This window comes from Triticum aestivum, chromosome 7B (genome assembly GCF_018294505.1).
Source record: "Triticum aestivum cultivar Chinese Spring chromosome 7B, IWGSC CS RefSeq v2.1, whole genome shotgun sequence".
Lineage (NCBI taxonomy): Eukaryota > Viridiplantae > Streptophyta > Magnoliopsida > Poales > Poaceae > Triticum > Triticum aestivum.
Genome location: NC_057813.1, coordinates 277,183,844 through 277,201,562, shown reverse-complemented (window position 1 = coordinate 277,201,562; position 17,719 = coordinate 277,183,844).

Here is a 17,719-nt window from a genome sequence, read left to right as displayed (position 1 = left end):
CGAGAGGGCCCAGAGATACCTCTCCGACAATCGGAGTGACAAATCCTAATCTCGAAATATGCCAGCTCAACATGTACCTTCGGAGACACCTGTAGAACTCCTTTATAATCACCCAGTTGCGTTGTGATGTTTGGTAGCACACAAAGTGTTCCTCTGGTAAACGGGAGTTGCATAATCTCATAGTTGTAGCAACATGTATAAGTCATGAAGAAAGCAATAGCAACATACTAAACGATCAAGTGCTAAACTAACGGAATGGGTCAAGTCAATCACATCATTCTCCTAATGATGTGATCTCGTTAATCAAATGACAACTCATGTCTATGGTTAGGAAACACAACCATCTTTGATCAATGAGCTAGTCAAGTAGAGGCATACTAGTGACACTATGTTTGTCTATGTATTCACACATGTATTATGTTTCTGGTTAATACAATTCTAGCATGAATAATAAACATTTATCATGGTATAAGGAAATAAATAATAACTTTATTATTGCCTCTAGGGCATATTTCCTTCACTAGGAGCATCGCCGCTGCCTGCTACGCCCCCTCCACCACTATAGGCGCACATAGACGGTGGATCCATGCTGGAGAAGAGCAATTCCAATCACGATGGGTTGAAGTTGTGGGGATGGTGAAGGAAGTCTGTCACCCATATTTACCTCCTCGTTGTGCCCTCGCTGCTGCTGCTCTCTCTTCCTCTGTGTGTAGCAGCGCATCAGCAGTGATGTCTGCGGAGAAGATGAGGGAGGGCGGAGACAAGGGGAAGGAGCAACCCCGACCCTGCTCCACTCTCTTTCCTTCATGTATGAGGCCTAGAGAAGTAGATGGTGAGGGAAGGCGCCACAGCCAGCGGCGGCGCTACCACTGCACATGGGCATCCACCTCCAGGTTTGTGTCCTGTCTCCCGGTCCCCTTCCATTTCAGTGTGTATTCTTTTTTCTCTTGGCCCGATTTGCTCACACGTTTGGGGTTCCGTGTTGTAGAGATCAGATCTGGCGCGGGATGTGTGGTATAATGCATAGGTGTGTAATCTTGGCTATGGTCTATGCCGGTGATCTGGCTATCAACCGGTAAGATAGGACTAAGGCCTGAATATTCATGTGTTATTCTGCGTGTTGTAGTTCATTTATGTAAATTTGAGTCCCGTGGTCATATATTGGCCTGTCAAATTTATCGGGTGCCAAGTTCACTTGCCATATTCTTAATTCCATTTTCTTCTGATTTTGGTGTTGTTGTGTGTATTGTTAGTGAAAATATACTCGCACTTTTTTTAACATGTGTATGCCATTAACTGATGTCATTGTGTTTTCTAGGGGTATATGGACCACAGATAATGTGATATTCACCGGAGGGAAAAGACCGAACTGCGGTAACCTATATAACAACTTATTTGAACACCACAATCTGTGAGAAGAGGGATAGAAGTATCCAATAGAAGAATTTTGTGAAGAACAAGATGACTAACTGAAAGTGCAACTAATCCCTGGGTGGTTTGGTAATTCTTAACAACATATAGTTCATTGAACTAATGCTATTTCAAGATGATCATTTCAAAAAGTTCAATGATTGGCATGGCATGGACTAGAGATGTGGACCCCTCAAAATGCAAAGGACATATATTGGCAACAAGCTCAAGACTCTACATTTTCATTTTAGTGATCCAAGATCACATTCAGTACATAGGAAAGCCAATACTATTAAAAGGGGATGAGGTGTTGCTTAATGGCTTACTTGCTCAAAATGCTTAGTGATATGCTCCAAAACCCTCAACCACTTTCTCATTTCCACATATGTCCTAAACCTAAAAGTCAAATTCGGCCCCACCGATTTGATCTATCCGGTGCCACCGAGTTTCATTTGACATAGCCACTGCCACAAACCCTAGCTACTTCGTTCTCACCGATAGGGATCTCGGTCTCACCGAGATGGGATTGCAAACTCTCTGTTTCCTTTTTGTAACATTTCGGTCTCACCGAAATGAGCAAATCGGTCCCACCGAGTCTGCATTGCAAACTCCTTGCTTCCTTTTTGTAACACTTTGGTCCCACCGAAGTGAGCGAATTGGTCCCACCGAGTTTTCCTGACCAACCCTCTGTGTACCTATTGCTGAAATCGGTCACCGAGTTTATGTGATCGGTCACACTGAGATTACGTTATGCCCTAACCCTAGCATATCGGTCCCACCGAGTTGACTATATCGGTCCCACCGAAAACTCTAATGTTCACATTTTTGCCTGGATCGGTCTAACCAAGTTTGCTGATTCGGTCCCACCAAGTTTAGGAATCTGTGTGTAACGGTTAGATTTTGTGTGGAGGCTATATATACCCCTCCACCCATTCCTCATTCGTGAGGAGAGCCATCAGAACATACCTACACTTCCACTACTCATTTTCTGAGAGAGGACCACCTACTCATGTGTTGAGACCAAGATATTCCAATCCTACCATATGAATCTTGATCTCTAGCCTTTTCCAAGTTGCTTTCCACTCAAATCATCTTTTCACCATAGCCAAATCTGTGAGAGAGAGTTGAGTGTTGGGGAGACTATCATTTGAAGCACAAGAGCAAGGGGTTCATCAACAACACACCATCTATTACCTTTTGGAGAGTGGTGTCTCCTGGATTGGTTAGGTGTCACTTGGGAGCCTCCGTCAAGATTATGGAGTTGAACCAAGGAGTTTGTAAGGGCAAGGAGATCGCCTACTTCGTGAACATCTACCCTAGTGAGGCAAGTCCTTCGTGGGTGATGACCATGATGGGATAGACAAGGTTGCTTCTTCGTGGACCCTTCGTGGGTGGAGCCCTCCGTGGACTCGCGCAACCGTTACCCTTAGTGGGTTGAAGTCTCCATCAACGTGGATGTACAATAGCACCACCTATCGGAAACACGCCAAAAATCTCCGTGTCAACATTGCGTTTGCTCCCTCCAAACTCCCCCTGTTTATTTTCTTGCAAGTTGCATGCTTTACTTTCCGCTGCCCATATACTCTTTGCATGCTTGCTTGAATTGTATTGAGATTGCTTGACTTGTGCTAAAGTGCTAAAAACTACCAAGAACTAAAATTGGGAAAAGGTTAAGTTTTTATTTGGTCAAGTAGTCTAATCACCCCCCCCCCTCTAGACATACTTTTGATCCTACACTAACAATCATTGTTATAGAAAATGATTGCACAACTATATCTCTTCTACTCAGTTTTTATGCTACCTTTTGTCCCTACACTCAACCTGGACAAAACTAATCCAAAATGCATTGTACTATGTACAATATGTCTATATGAACATAATTTTAAAGATAGTGTTGCTTGGAGAGAGCAACAATCTTTTTGTTTCATGGTTCAACAAAGGGAGCATCAACACTAGATTGCAGTATAATGTCAACTAATTGGAATGTCCTCAGTTATTTTCCTGAAGTTTTCCGTTTTAGTTCCCTTTGTCTTTCAATCCCAAAAAACATTTGAAGTTTAGTTTTATAAAAAAGATCTCTTTCTACTATCAGTATAAATCTATTTTGATTAACGCACAAGAAAGATCACAAGTTTGTGTCCATCTTTTTGGTTGTAATCATATGGCTTGCATATTTTATCAAAACACAGACTGGTCATAGTCATAAGTCACAACTATCAGAGGCATCTGAAGTTGGTAGAGATGCAACTTAGTTTCTGATTATTTCTGAACTTGGGTTTAAATTTTTTGTGAACAGAGGAGCATAAGTTGCTTTGCTTATTGCGTTACCAGGTAGGGTAATTTGGTGTTATGTCTTAGGCATGTTTGCCAAACTTAGCATCTATGGACCTACCTTTTGCTTATCAGATTTCAGTATTCTGGGATATTTTTTGTTCAATACTTAAATTCCTATTGCTCTAATCGGCCAATCCGCAATAGAGCATTCAATTTTTTTTTCCAGATATGTGGTCTATCATATGCCCTTTGTTTTATATTGGTTGATCCTACAAGTACCCTTGAATCAACAACTCCATGCATCATCAACTCTGATAGCAAATGAGTTCATCCAAATGACAAATAGTAACGGGAGAATCAAGTCTCGTTTGTAGGTAGTTCATGTTTCTCTTCTTTTATTACCCTTGAATGTTTGTATGCATTGTTGATATTTCTATCTTTACTTGCATTAATTGCAATTTTCTTTGTAGAACGGTAAGAGTAGTTTGAATGGCAAACAAGTAGCACTACTGCAGGATGCTGCTAACACGACACTACGATCAGAGACCCTTTCACGAAACTGTGTGCGATGCATTAATCGCAGACGATGGTGTAAAAGAACCGACAAAAAAGGTGCAAAACATTTGCGATGACGGATGCATCAAACACAGTTCATATTTTTGTTGCGTGTGCGATTCAGGGCATACGGTTTAGTTCAATTAACTGTTTGTGATGAGGGTGAACAAACGAAATGGGCTGCCAGGCGAAGGCGTGTCCGATGTATAGCATACGGTTCACTCGGAAGAACTATTTGCGATTGATGAATTCATCATTGACGGGTTACCTAGTGCGGTCCGTGTGTGTTGTGACATGCTCTGTCTGCAGAACATCTATGCTCTGCGTACAGAAGAACAACATATATATATACTTATAACATGACATGATTGCAATACCAAATTAAACACCCAATTACGTTATATAAAAAATACCATAAATATTTCAAGGTTCAAATTCAAAGATTACAACGCCCAAATTCAAACATTGCAAACATCAACATTTCTGCAAAGGGATCAGCCGCTGACAAGTCGTGTATGGGTTTGACACAATGACTTTCAATTGCTCTGTCATATGCTCTTCCAAAATGAAGTTTAGCTTTTTTGGAGCCTCTTCCATTCTGCAGTACCTGTCGGCTCTGATCAACATACCATTCATCTTTCCTAATTAAATGCGTGTTCAACCTTAGTACCCTCAGCACCTTTGCTCTGGCAAGAAAGAACCTGGCGAGTGTAATCTCCGGTAAGGTCCCTCAGTAGGAGTTCAAAGTAATATTTGAGAGATGCAGATCCATGCATTCGATGTGATTGTCGTTATAAACATTATCCACCTCTGGGACTATTATTATCTGCAAAAGAAGAGAACGTGTTAGTGCCTACATGCAGTTTTGAACATTACCATACGCCTATTTGGTTTGCAGAATTTGTAAAATGCACCAACGTGCAATCTTTGATCTGACATGATTAACATGGGCATTTGATTACAATCTAGAAACATGTAGCCTTCTTCACAAGAGGTTGGATTGGATGAAAAGTTCCTTAAGAAAACTAGTACAGATGAATCCAAAGGAGAAATGCTTGTGGATTGTAACCATATGAATCGAGCAATCAATATGTGGTGCGGGTGTATGTCCTGAAATCCTCCAAAATTCCTTCATAAATCGTAGTACATTGTCATTGTAAACTTGGGAAAAGGTGCAAAAAATTGAACTCCCTTATGGTTAACATTTAACAGGAAAGGAACATCACCTCGATATATAACTTCTTCGGGCACGGAAAGCATCTCAGGCAACTGACAACTTGGTCCAGGTTGGGGCCGACAGATTCTAGTGCCAAGACCTTAACTGTGCCCAGAATCTGGGTGAAGCTATGTTGGATGACAGGCGAATATACATCTTCAAAACTCGAAATAATGTTGATATCAAGAAAGAGAGGTATAAGGCAAATGTTGTACCTGAAAGTAGTACTATTTGATAGACGAGTAGCCCACCACTGTCAATTTCGGCGCAGAAATGACATTGATTCTTGTTGGACCTTGTTGATCAACTACAAGTAATCTCTCAAGTGAAGGTGTGTCCTCAATGACCATATTGTGGTCGACCTTTTGTGATCCCTCATTGCAGCACCAGCAACACACATAAATAGTCCATAGAGTCCTGGAGGTGATGTGGAAGGTACTCGACCAAGTCATCGCCTGAAGATGAAGGAACTCGAGTGTAGTACAGCCCCGGAGCAGGTGCTCCATGTCATCCTTTGGGATGCGGACGACGACGAGCTCGAGGTGCTTCAGTCGTGGTAGAAAAAGAGCGAGTGCGTCATTAAGGGGGGATGGCAGTTCATGAACTTGGCGAGGCGCGGCATGGGCGCGAAGCGGAGCGCGGTCGTTGGCAGCGAGCGCATATGCCCATAATAAAAACTGAGCTTCTCGAGCTGATCTATGGCGGGGGATCGGAAAACCACTCATCAAGCTTGGCTTCATCCTTGCCATTGGAACGGAACTTGCCCGTGATGAGGCCTCTGATTGGGCCATGGTGACTGTCGAGGATCTGGGAGAACGCATCCAAGCTTTTACGATAGCCATGGCAGAGCTCGTGGGCGCCGAGGAGGTTGACAGGGGTGAGGAGCCATAGGGGGCGCCACCACCGTGAAAGGGCGTCTGTCCTCGCCCCATATTTGATTGGAAGGAGGGATATGATGACTCTCAACATATCATCGGGGAGGTTGATGATGAAGTCTAGGCCTGCTCGAGTCGCTTGTGGTTCTTTCTCAACCCGCCTCCGCTTGTTGGTAGCCTCGTTCTCCACCTCGTCGGCGGCGACGGAAACCTCTGTCTCCATATTCACGTCGTGCTCCGGTGCACTTTGAGGACTGAGAGAGGCGTCGAGGATGCGGGCGGAGAGATAGGATTGTGTGTGTCATGAGGATGGGGGGTGTGGCCGCTTGGGCACGCCATTAATACAGACTAGTGGGAGCGAGGCAGGTGGCGGTCAAAGGATGTCTTGCTTCTCGGTGAGCCTGCGCGGCGGACTTGTGGCATTCCTATACCATCATTTCATGGAGCGAGGCGGACGTGCCATTAATATGGAGGAGTGGGAGCAAGGTGGGCGGCGGTCAAAGGGTTGGCTCGCTTCCCGATGAGCCTACACGGCGGACTGCTGGCACGCATACCGTCATTTCAAACAGCTACTAGCACGCCCCGTATGGTGAGTGCATAGCGAACACGCGCATGAATTAGATAGTGGTAGTGATTTTAGCTGCAAAAATTAGATAGTGCTAGTGTTTTTTAGCTACATATTTTGACAAATCTGAGTGTCTCTTGGCTTAGCGTCAAAGTCTGGCTTTAATTTGCATACCGTATTCAATCTCAACCATTTGCGTTGAAGAGATGCACAATCCTGCGTTGAATAGCTCGCACGCTTCCCAGTGAGCCTCTCGGTGAGCCCGCGCACCGGACTGCGCTCACACGCCTCCCGTTCAGTCAAGCAGCTGTCCGCACGACACCTCCTATAGCCATTAAAACCAAGACACGTGGCGTCACGTAAATGGTTAACAGAGCGAACACGATTTTAATTATACAAACGTTTGAGATATTAAAGTGGCAGCTATTTGTTTCAAAATGCCTTTGTTGGCTGTTATTCGAGTGCGCCTTCTCTCAAAATGGACACCAAAAACACCACAGCATGTCGGGTGCCATTCCATGATAGCATGCCAAGTTTCATGAATTTCAGACGAGTTTTGGATTTACTAGAATTTTAAAACAAAGTATCTCAATGTTTTGCCGGTAATCAACGGTGCCCTGGTGTTTGAAATTCATTCTCATTTCTTGCATGGGACCTAAGCATGCACCCAAGGACACATATTTGATTTTCCAACTAATTTATATGCACTCGAGCATGTGCATGTAGTTGAAATTTGAATTATGCACATAAATGCATTGAAAACTCATAAAAATGTCCAAACGAACCCCGAAAATCCCAAAAATTGACACAACACTCCTGTTTTTCTCTGTTGACACTAGAAATTTTTTGAAAGCAATAAAAGGCAGTGGAGATCGTTTCGTCCCCAAAGGTGGGACGTTCCCTACCGAAACCATCAGGCTTGTTGTGAGAAGCTATGGTTTGTGAGAAGTATATCTCCAAACCTGTCCCAAATGGGACAAAAATATTACCACGGCATGTTAATGCCGCTCCATGATAGCATGCCAAGTTTCATGAATTTCAGACGAGTTTTGAATTTACTAGAATTTAAAAATAAGGAATCTCAATGTCTGCGGCCGAGTGATGGTGGCAGGGTGTTTGGCATCCGTTCCCATTTCCTGCATGGGACCTAAGCATGCAACCAAGGACACATATTTGAATTTTCAACCAATTTATATGCAGTAGAGCATGTGACTGTAGTTCAAATTTGAATTATGCACATGAATGCATAGAAAACTCAGTTAATGCATAAAAATGTCCAAACGAACCCCGAAGTCCCAAAAATTGACACAACACTCGTGTTGTTCTATGTTGACACTAGAATTTTTTTGAAAGCGATAAGAGGCGGCGGATATCGTTTCATCCCCAAAGGTGGGATGTTCCCTACCGAAATCATCAGGCTTGTTGTAAGAAGCTCTTATTTGTGAGAAGCATATCCCCAAACCTGCCCCAAATGGGACAAAAAAAATTACCATGACATGTTGAAGCCGCTCCATGATAGCATGCCAAGTTTCATGAATTTCAGACGAGTTTTGTATTTACTAGAATTTAAAAACCAGGTATCGCAATGTTTGCAGCCAAGTGACGGTGGCAGGGTGTTTGACATTCATTCCCATTTCTTGCATGGGACCTAATTAAGCATGCAACCAAGGACACAGATTTGAATTTTCAACCAATTTATATGCATTAGAGCATGTGCCTGTAGTTCACATTTGAATTATGCACATGAATGCATAGAAACTCAGTTAATGTATAAAAATGTCTAAGTGAACCCCCCAAAATCCTAAAAATTGACACAATACTCCTGTTGTTCTATGTTGACAGTAGGAAAAAAATTGAAATCGAGAAGAGGCAATGGATACCGTTTCGTCCAGAAAGGTGAAACATTCCCTACCGAAACCATCGGGCTTGCTGTGAGAAGCTTTGGTTTGTGAGAAGCATATCCCCAAACCTGCCCCAAATGGGACATAAAATTTACCACGACATGTTGATGCCGCTCCATGACAGCATGCCAAGTTTCATGAATTTCAGACGAGCTTTGGATCTACTAGAATTTAAAAACTAGGTATCTCAATGTTTGCGGCCGAGTGACGGTGGCAGGGTGTTAACATTCGTTCCCATTTCTTGCATGGGACCTAATAAGCATGCAACCAAGGACACAGATTTGAATTTTCAACTAATTTATATGCATTAGAGCATGTGCATGTAGTTCAAATTTGAATTATGCACATGAATGCATAGAAAACTCAGTTAATGTATAAAAATGTCTAAGCGAACCCCAAAAAATCCCAAAAATTGACACAACACTCTTGTTGTTCTATGTTGACACTAGGAAAAAAATTGAAATCGAGAAGAGGCAACGAATATCGTTTCGTCCAGAAAGGTGAAAGGTTCCCTAATGAAACCATCATGCTCGTTGTGAGAGAAGCTCTGGTTTGCGAGAAGCTTATACCATAACCTGGCCCAAATGGGACAATATTTTTACCCCAGCATCTTGATGCCGTTCCATGATAGGATTCCTAGGTTCATGAATTTCAGACGAGTTTTGTATTTACTAGAATTACAAAAGCAAGCACCTCAATGTTTGCCGCAGAGCCACAATGCTGTGGTGTTTGAAATTCATCCCCATTTTTTGAATGGGACGTAAGCATCAACCCATGGACACATATATCATTTTACAACCTATTTTATTGCATCAGAGCATGTGCATGCGGTTTAATTTTGAATTGTGCATATGAAATGCCTAGAAAACCAAGTTACCGTATAAATATGTCCAAATGAACCCTGAATAATTCCAAATTTTATGACGGCACACCTATAGTTGCATGTTCACTACAGATAGAAGTTCTAGCAATTCAAACACCATTATGTAATTCAAATCAACATGAAAAATCAAGTAGATCCCACACAGTTTATTATCACCAACCGTGTGATATGCAGTACAAAATATCCTGGAGCACCGTCAGTGTATAGTACACCTACGGCTTACGCGAGAAGGTGCGTCGGCTATAGGAAAATTGTAACTAAATTGTTTGATGTTCAAACTCATCATACACAGGTTAAGCTATCTGAATCATTTGTGATGTTCACATATCGTACACAGTTTGAATAAGGGACCATGTCTGATGACACTTTGCGCGCCAATTTTTTCGCTGAAGCGATTCCAAATTTTTGGCTTCCGCGGAAATATCTACCTCCCCGCCCCTCCCCCTTACCAAAAGCCACATTTCCCCTATTTCCGCCTTCCATTCCAAGTTGAAACCTTCACTCCTTCCTTGCAGCGCCGCCTCCTCGCTGGCGCCCCTCCTTCACGCTGCTCGGCCTCGCCTATCCAGGCAGGTGGTACACCCGACCCCCATCCTACTCCTCCTTCCACATCCCACATGCCCCGACCGCCAGCGCGAGCGTGACACCTTCCACCCAAATCACTGACCCCTCCACCAAATAAGCGCCACCCTAAGCCATGGTGCATGCAGTATAGCCAGGATCTCAAGGAGCATTTGGCAGCAGAGAGGAAAATCGCGGCCGCATGAGTGGATGAGGTCGCGATGGCTGCCATTCGTGCCGACCCCCAGATCTTGGAAGAGCACCTCGCTGTCGAGGTCACCGTCGACGCCTCGCACCCCGACGCCGCAGCGTGATTGGCTGCTTTAAACGATATTTCGTGGCATTTTCTTGAGGCCATCGTCGGTGCCTTCGACGAAGACTACGAGGTGTTTTCTTAGCATGCACGTGCTTACCTCATCTCGAGAGACATAAGGTTGGTGCCCGGAGCGGCTCAGGCAACTCACCACTACAATGAGGGCACCCACGATGCGGAGGCCTCGCACTCTTCCATGTCCAAGGAGCCAATCATCATTGATATCTCCGACAATGAGTAGCTTGTCTTATTAGCTCACTATAAGGACCCATGTTCAGTTTGCTAGCTACTGCCTCTCCTTAACAAATTCTAGTGAATTGTGCTATCTACTTTTACCGTGCAATCTTCTGCTCTAGTGTATATGTTTTATATGTCGGGCAATGTGGTGTTCAGTTAACTGTTTGGTTCAATTCTGCAAATGTGATGTTCAATTCTTTAGGGTGCAATTTTCCAAGTTGTCAAGCATGCTTGGTTTGGTTAACTATCTGATCTTCTATTAGGAGTATGTTATATTGTGCAATGTGGTGCTCAGTTAACGTATGGTTCATTTGTTGTGGTGTTTAGTTAACTATTTGGTTCAATTCTGCAATGCGATATTCAATTGTTATGTGTGCATTATGTTATTGTATACCATGTGAGAAATAAATCAAATTTGGCTGTACTAAATACATGAGAAACAAATACAATTGCTATATTTCTAAGTTGTTAAGCATGCTTGGTTTGGTTAACCGTCTGATCTTCTATTAGGAGTATATTATATTGTGCAATGTGGTGCTTAGTTAACGTTTGGTTCATTTGTTGTGGTGTTTAGTTAACTGTTTGGTTCATTTCTGCAATGCGATGTTAAATTGTTGTAGGGAAACAATGGGAAGCATTGAGGTTTACAAAGATGGTACTAACTATTATACCTTGCCTTTTTTATTCCTTTGCCCCATTTCCGATATAGAGAAGATATTTATGCACATCCTTGTTTTCAGGCCTTTCCAAAGCAGTTCACTGATGATTACCTCTCAAACCACCTCTATGGTCAGGAGGCGAGGAAAGTTTTCATACAACACCCATGGTTCAATATTGAAGTGTTCCTGAAGAGGACGAAGGATGGACGGTCAATCATCCATAGGCACCGGTCTAAAGTTGCAAAGACCTTCAACATGAATGAAGGCTCAATATTCGCCTTCCGCTTCAGCAATTTTCTAGATGTGATGCATCTGTCTATGTACCGTCTATGAAGCTAATTTTGAAAGGTTCTAGATGTTGCATGTGAAACTTGGTGCTGGTGCAGTTGTGTAATGGGGCAGCTGAGTGCTGAAGCTATATTATGTTGTACTCTAATGTATTTCAATTATGAAATCCTGCTTCCTTAATATGGGAATGAAATATATTATGTGTTTAATATGAATGTCAATTAGATTAATAAATGAATTATTAATAATAGGGCAATTAGCTTGCTAATTGGTTTTTGCTATTGCAAACGGTTATTGAGAAAATACCGTGGGCGATGACCTAAAGCAACGCACATAGTTTCTCGAAATAAACCATGTTGGATCGATGAACAATCACACACGACATTCTCTTCCAAACTGTTTGCGTTAGGCCACCTTCCGCAAACGTTTACCACATAAAAACTGTGTGTGATGGACAACCTTTGCCACATAGTTTCTTCTACGCACCGTGTGTGATGCATTCAATAATGCAAACGATAAAATTGTTAATATTGTGTGCGATGTCAACGCTGTCACAAACGATTTAACAGGGAAAATTGTGTGTGATGTACCTACAAACAGAAACGTTTTCCTTGGAGCGATTGTGTGGGATGTACATATGAACGGAAAGGTTTAGCAGGGGCTGACTATGTGGGATGTACTTACGACCGGAAACGATTTCGCCTATATAATTGTATTTTTTAGCACTACTGTACGTATAACCGTATTTGCTCGCTCGCCGGTCACACACGACCTCATTTTGCCGAGAGTGTTGCTAGGAGGGCATATCCCCAACAGTTTCTGGGTCGTGTGGGAAGGACCCCCCTATCGCCCACACTCACTTGGCGACGGTTCCAAATGCCGTCGTGGAAAGGGGTTTAAAACCGTACATATACAACCGACGCGTACCAGTGTAGTGATCTCAATGCTCTTATATTTCTTTACAAATGGAGTAACATCTATCCCGATGAAATACAATGGCGTGGAGAATGTTCATCAATGGACATGTAGGCAGGTTTCTTTTCTCTTCTCGGGTTGTCTGCTTATTATAGGATGGAAGCATTACTCGATGGCTCACTCTCTTAGTTTGTTGTCTATATTATTCTTCCAGGAAAACCTTCCTTTGCTCGTTTTTGTTTTACGTACATCTAAGCTAAATGATGTTCATTGTTTAAATTCAATAGCGGAGCCTCAATTAGTGAAAATCTCTAAAACTAAAGAGCTACAAGCACCCGGGGTGAGCGTATTATAGGCATATCATGATTTTGATTTAGAATACTGAGTTTATTATTATTTTTATCATAGTATTAGTCACCAATTAAAATTTCTGAACCTTTATCTTGGGTGGATGCACTACAAAAAAAATGACACATCCATGACATTTTGGCCCGAACGAAAAAAAATCTATCATGCTTATGACACTTCTATGACGATAATTGTGACAAAAGCGCGTATCATCATAGATGTGGTGGGCTCCTACTTCTATGACAAAAAATCATGACATAAAATGGGCTTTTCGTCCTGGGCGGGCTGGGGACGCACCTGCATGACATTCTTTGGGCCGTCCATGACGGAAAAAATCATGGTAGAAGCAAGGGCGAGGAAAATGTCAGGGAGTTCCCAGTTACGGTGGGTGGTCGGGGCCGAGCGATGCACGAAGGTTTGTGTGTTTCTCTCGTACACGTACGCGTGTGTATGTGAGGCATTAGGCTCTAACTGAACTCGAGCGAGGTGTTGGGCTCTAACTGAACCTGAGCAATTGCACTAGCTACGTTACTGAACCTCGGTCGATCCCTTGGCTGTTAACTGAACCCGAGTGATTCCTTCGCTACTGCTGCTAACTGAAGCCGATCGAAGCTGCCTCTTGATGGACAGTCCCGGTGGGGGTTGGATGAACAGGATCCCGTGGTAGCAGAGGCCATTGCTGCTGGATGAACAGGACCCCGATCGAGGAGGTGGGGGTGGATGAACAGTAGACGATGGAGGGACCCCGTGGAGGGCTGGTTGAACATGACCCCGTGGAGGGTTGGTTGAACAGGAGCCGGTGGAGGCTGGATGAACATGACCCCGCGGAGGGCTGGTTGAACAATAGCCGATGGAGGCTAGATGAACAGGACCCCATGGAGGGCTGGTTGAATAGTAGCCGATGGAGGCTGGATGAACAGGACCCCATGGATGAACAATAGCTGGTGGAGGCAGGACTTAGTCGACGGTGGATGAATAGTAGAAGGTGGAGGCTGGAGGAAGTCGACGGTGGATGAAAAGTAGCCCGTGGAGTCCCGTTTTGCAGTACGCCACACCCCTCCTGATGAATAGGACCCTGTTTTGATCGTAGGCGCTCCAACACAAGTTCGTTTCCTCCGTTTTGTGGTACGCCACACCCCTCCCGATCAACAACACCACATTTCAACCGTAGGACCTCGAACACAAGTCCGTTGCCTCCGTTCTGCAGTACGCCAGACCCTTCCCAATGAACAGGACCCCGTTTCGACCGTATGCGGTCGGACAGAAGGCCGTGTTCCTCCATTTTGTGGTACGCCAGACCCTGTTCTGGCTGTTCCGTCCAAGCCGGTTGGCTCCCGATGAACAGGATGCGTTCCGACCCAGTGGCTTGGCTCCCGATGAATAGGACACATTCCGACCCAGTGTGTTGTAGGGTGAAACCCTAAGATGGATCTTTTACACTTGGAGGGGAAAAGAGGAAGAACACCAAGAACACAAAGAGGAATTCACTCCAACAATACCAAATTACACATCCACTAGAATAGCAACACAAGATCCACAAGTCACAAACACAATCAAAGGAAAGATACAATGACAGAGTTCTTCCCACTCCTAGGAGATGAGGTCTTGATGATGGTAGTCTTCTCCAAGTGGAGGTGAAAGAGCTGGATATCGACTAGAGGGAGAGGGGGTGAATAGGCGATTTTTATGAAAGTCTTCAAAACATTGGAGTTTCGAAGACAAACAGTAGAAATGACCCTATTTATATGCAGCGGAAGGTAGACTACACTAGGCAAACCATAGTCGAGTATTCAATGAAGTGAAGGCAAGAAGACTATTAGCAGCTAGGTAGTAAGGATCAAGATGGAAGATAGTATGAAGCCAATCCGAACAAGTAGTCACTCGGTGAAGTCAAACAGATAATGCAAGCAGGCAACGACTTCACGAAGACAAACTGTAAGTAAAGAGAAGTAAGAGATAGAACCAGTAGCTTAGAGAGGACAGCGATTTGTTCGACCAGTTCCAGTTGCTGTGACAACTGTACGTCTGGTTAGGGAGACTGAGATTTAACTCAGAAGACCGCATCTTCACCTTATTCCCCTTGAGCTAAGGACACTTAGTCCTCGCCCAATCACTCTGGTAAGTCTTCAAGGTAGACTTCCAAACCTTCACAGACTTCGTTCACCGACAATCCATAATGACTCTTGGATGCTCAGAACGCGACGCCTAACCGGCTGGAGGATTCATAGTCCTCAAGTGTAACAAGTCTTCAGATCACGCGGACAGAAAGACTTCAGTGATGCCAAACACTCTTTGGGCTCTGGGTGGTTTGGGCTTTGTCCTCGCAAGGATTCTCTCTCAAAGGGTTCGGAGGTGGGTTGCTCTCAAACGACAAAAGCCGTGCACTAACTCTGAGCAGCCACCAATTTATGGTGTAGGGGGTGGGCTATTTATAGCCACTAGGCAACCCGACCTGATTTGTCCGAAATGACCCTGGGTCACTAAGGAACTACATGTGTTCCAACGGTCAGATTTCAGACACACGCGGCAGCTTGACTTGGGCTACAAGTAAAGCTGACTTATCCGACTCTCGATAAGATTTGCACTCACTGTCTTCGCTCGAAGACATAGGATTTGGTTGAGCATCACTTTAGTCACTCTAACTTTGTTCACTTGGACCCCACTTAACAGTGCGGTGGTTCCTATGACTCAACAAAGAAGAAAAAGGAAACAACAAAACAACTAAGTCTTCGCGCTCCATAGTCTTCATGCGATGTCTTCTCATGTCATAGACTTCAGTGTGAATACCTTCACAGACCACCATTGTCTTGAATGTCTTCACACATTTTTAGGGGTCATCTCCGGTAGGTTGAGGGACTACTACCTGTGTTATCCTGCAATTCTCACAAACACATTAGTCCCTCAACTAGGTTTGTCATCAATACTCCAAAACAAACTAGGGGTGGCACTAGACGCACTTACAATCTCCCCCTTTTTGGTGATTGATGACAAACTGGTTGAAGTTTTCAACGGGGATAAAAGTATGTGAAAATGTAAAGGATTAAGATATTGTCTTCGTAAGTGGTAAAAGGCTCCCCCTGAAGATGTGCATATAAAGGTTTTGCTTTGGAATGCAAATGCACATGGAAGGTTGTACTTGTGGAGATCATCTTCAACTTATGAAGACAATACATCATGCATGAAAAGATATAACTAGGATAATGACATGCATAATGAAAAATGGACGTCTGCAAGATGACTTCATGCGGGATTTATCATCGCACATGCGAAATTTATCGTCGCATCACAGAATAGCAGAAAAAGTAGCAGACGACCATCAAGTTTAAGTGTTACAACTCAAAGAACCAAATGTTTCAAAAGCGAGAGTTGTAAGCACTTGGAAAAAGTATAGCAACCACCCATATGGACCCGCTTGAAGACTATCAACTCATATGCTTCTCCCCCTTTTGTCAGTAAGGACCAAAAAGGTTTGAAGACATAGAGCCTCTACTCGTTCCCATGAGGAGTAGGTGAAGCAGCAGGGTCGACGTTGAGGTTCGGTGGTGCAGACAAACTTGGTGCAGTGTCGATACGTGTCGAAGTTGGAGGTGGTGAAGTAGCATCATCGTCATCATCAATGACTCTAGCATTAACAGTTGCCGCGGAGGAGGAGAACTCAGAATCTTCGAGCGATGGAGTCCGACGCAAGACAACATTCCTGGGAGGAGTGGTATCAAACTTGAATCTCTCTGTGAAGCCATCGTCTTGAAGATCAGCTTCAGCACTGAGCAATGTCGGACTCTTCCATGACCCCCGACAGGTTTCATGAGCGACAAACACATTCTTGGTGGCAAGATTTCGAATGCGATTAACATCCACCAAGAGGCTTTGCATCTGACGCTTTAGCTAGTTATGATGCTTATCCTGTTTTTGATGCAGGGCGACGAGAAGCTCTCGGTCATTGAGAGCACGAGATCTCTTCCGAGGCCTTTGAGCAATTGTTCTTTCAGTGGCTTCAGTATAGGCACGATGAGGTGCACGTGTACGTCTAGCCAGAGGATAAACATGAGTTGCATCAAGAGCTCCTTCAATGGGCTGAGTGAAGCTTTGGTGATTGGTGTTGTGAAGATAAATTGGCTCCTTGGCAGGCTCTGGGTATATGGCTTCGACAGACATATCAACCTCTGGCAACAATATCAGATGGTTGTGCGTAGACGGCTGATAGTTGACAGCAGAATGAAGCTTGATGAGGCGCATAACCCATGGAGCATAAAACTTCAGACTAAATAAATCAGAGCCAGATGCAGCCAATTGCCTAATGAAGAAGTCTTAAGCATTGAAGCTGATGCCATTGAGTATATAGAAAACTGATGTCTTCATTGAGCCTTCAAGCTTTGCTGAAGAAGAATGTCCTTTGACGGACCATACAGTTTGCCTTATAATATGATAGATTGTCCCGGGCAGATATTCTAGGTTGTCAACAAAGAATTCCTTTAGATATTCAGCATCTTGTGGCAGTGGCTTCATCATGCTCAGCATTTGGCTCACATTGGGCTCAGGCTTCAGAAAGATGCTCTCCAAAGCATTGCGGTGAAGCTGACAACCAGGCTCATAGAGTTCACCTGGAGTGGGCAGGCCAGTAATCTCAATGATGTCAAGAGCTTTGGCTTCATGATGTACATTGCATGTCATCCACTCAAGGACCCATGTCTTCGGATCCCTGTTGTAGCCACGAATGTG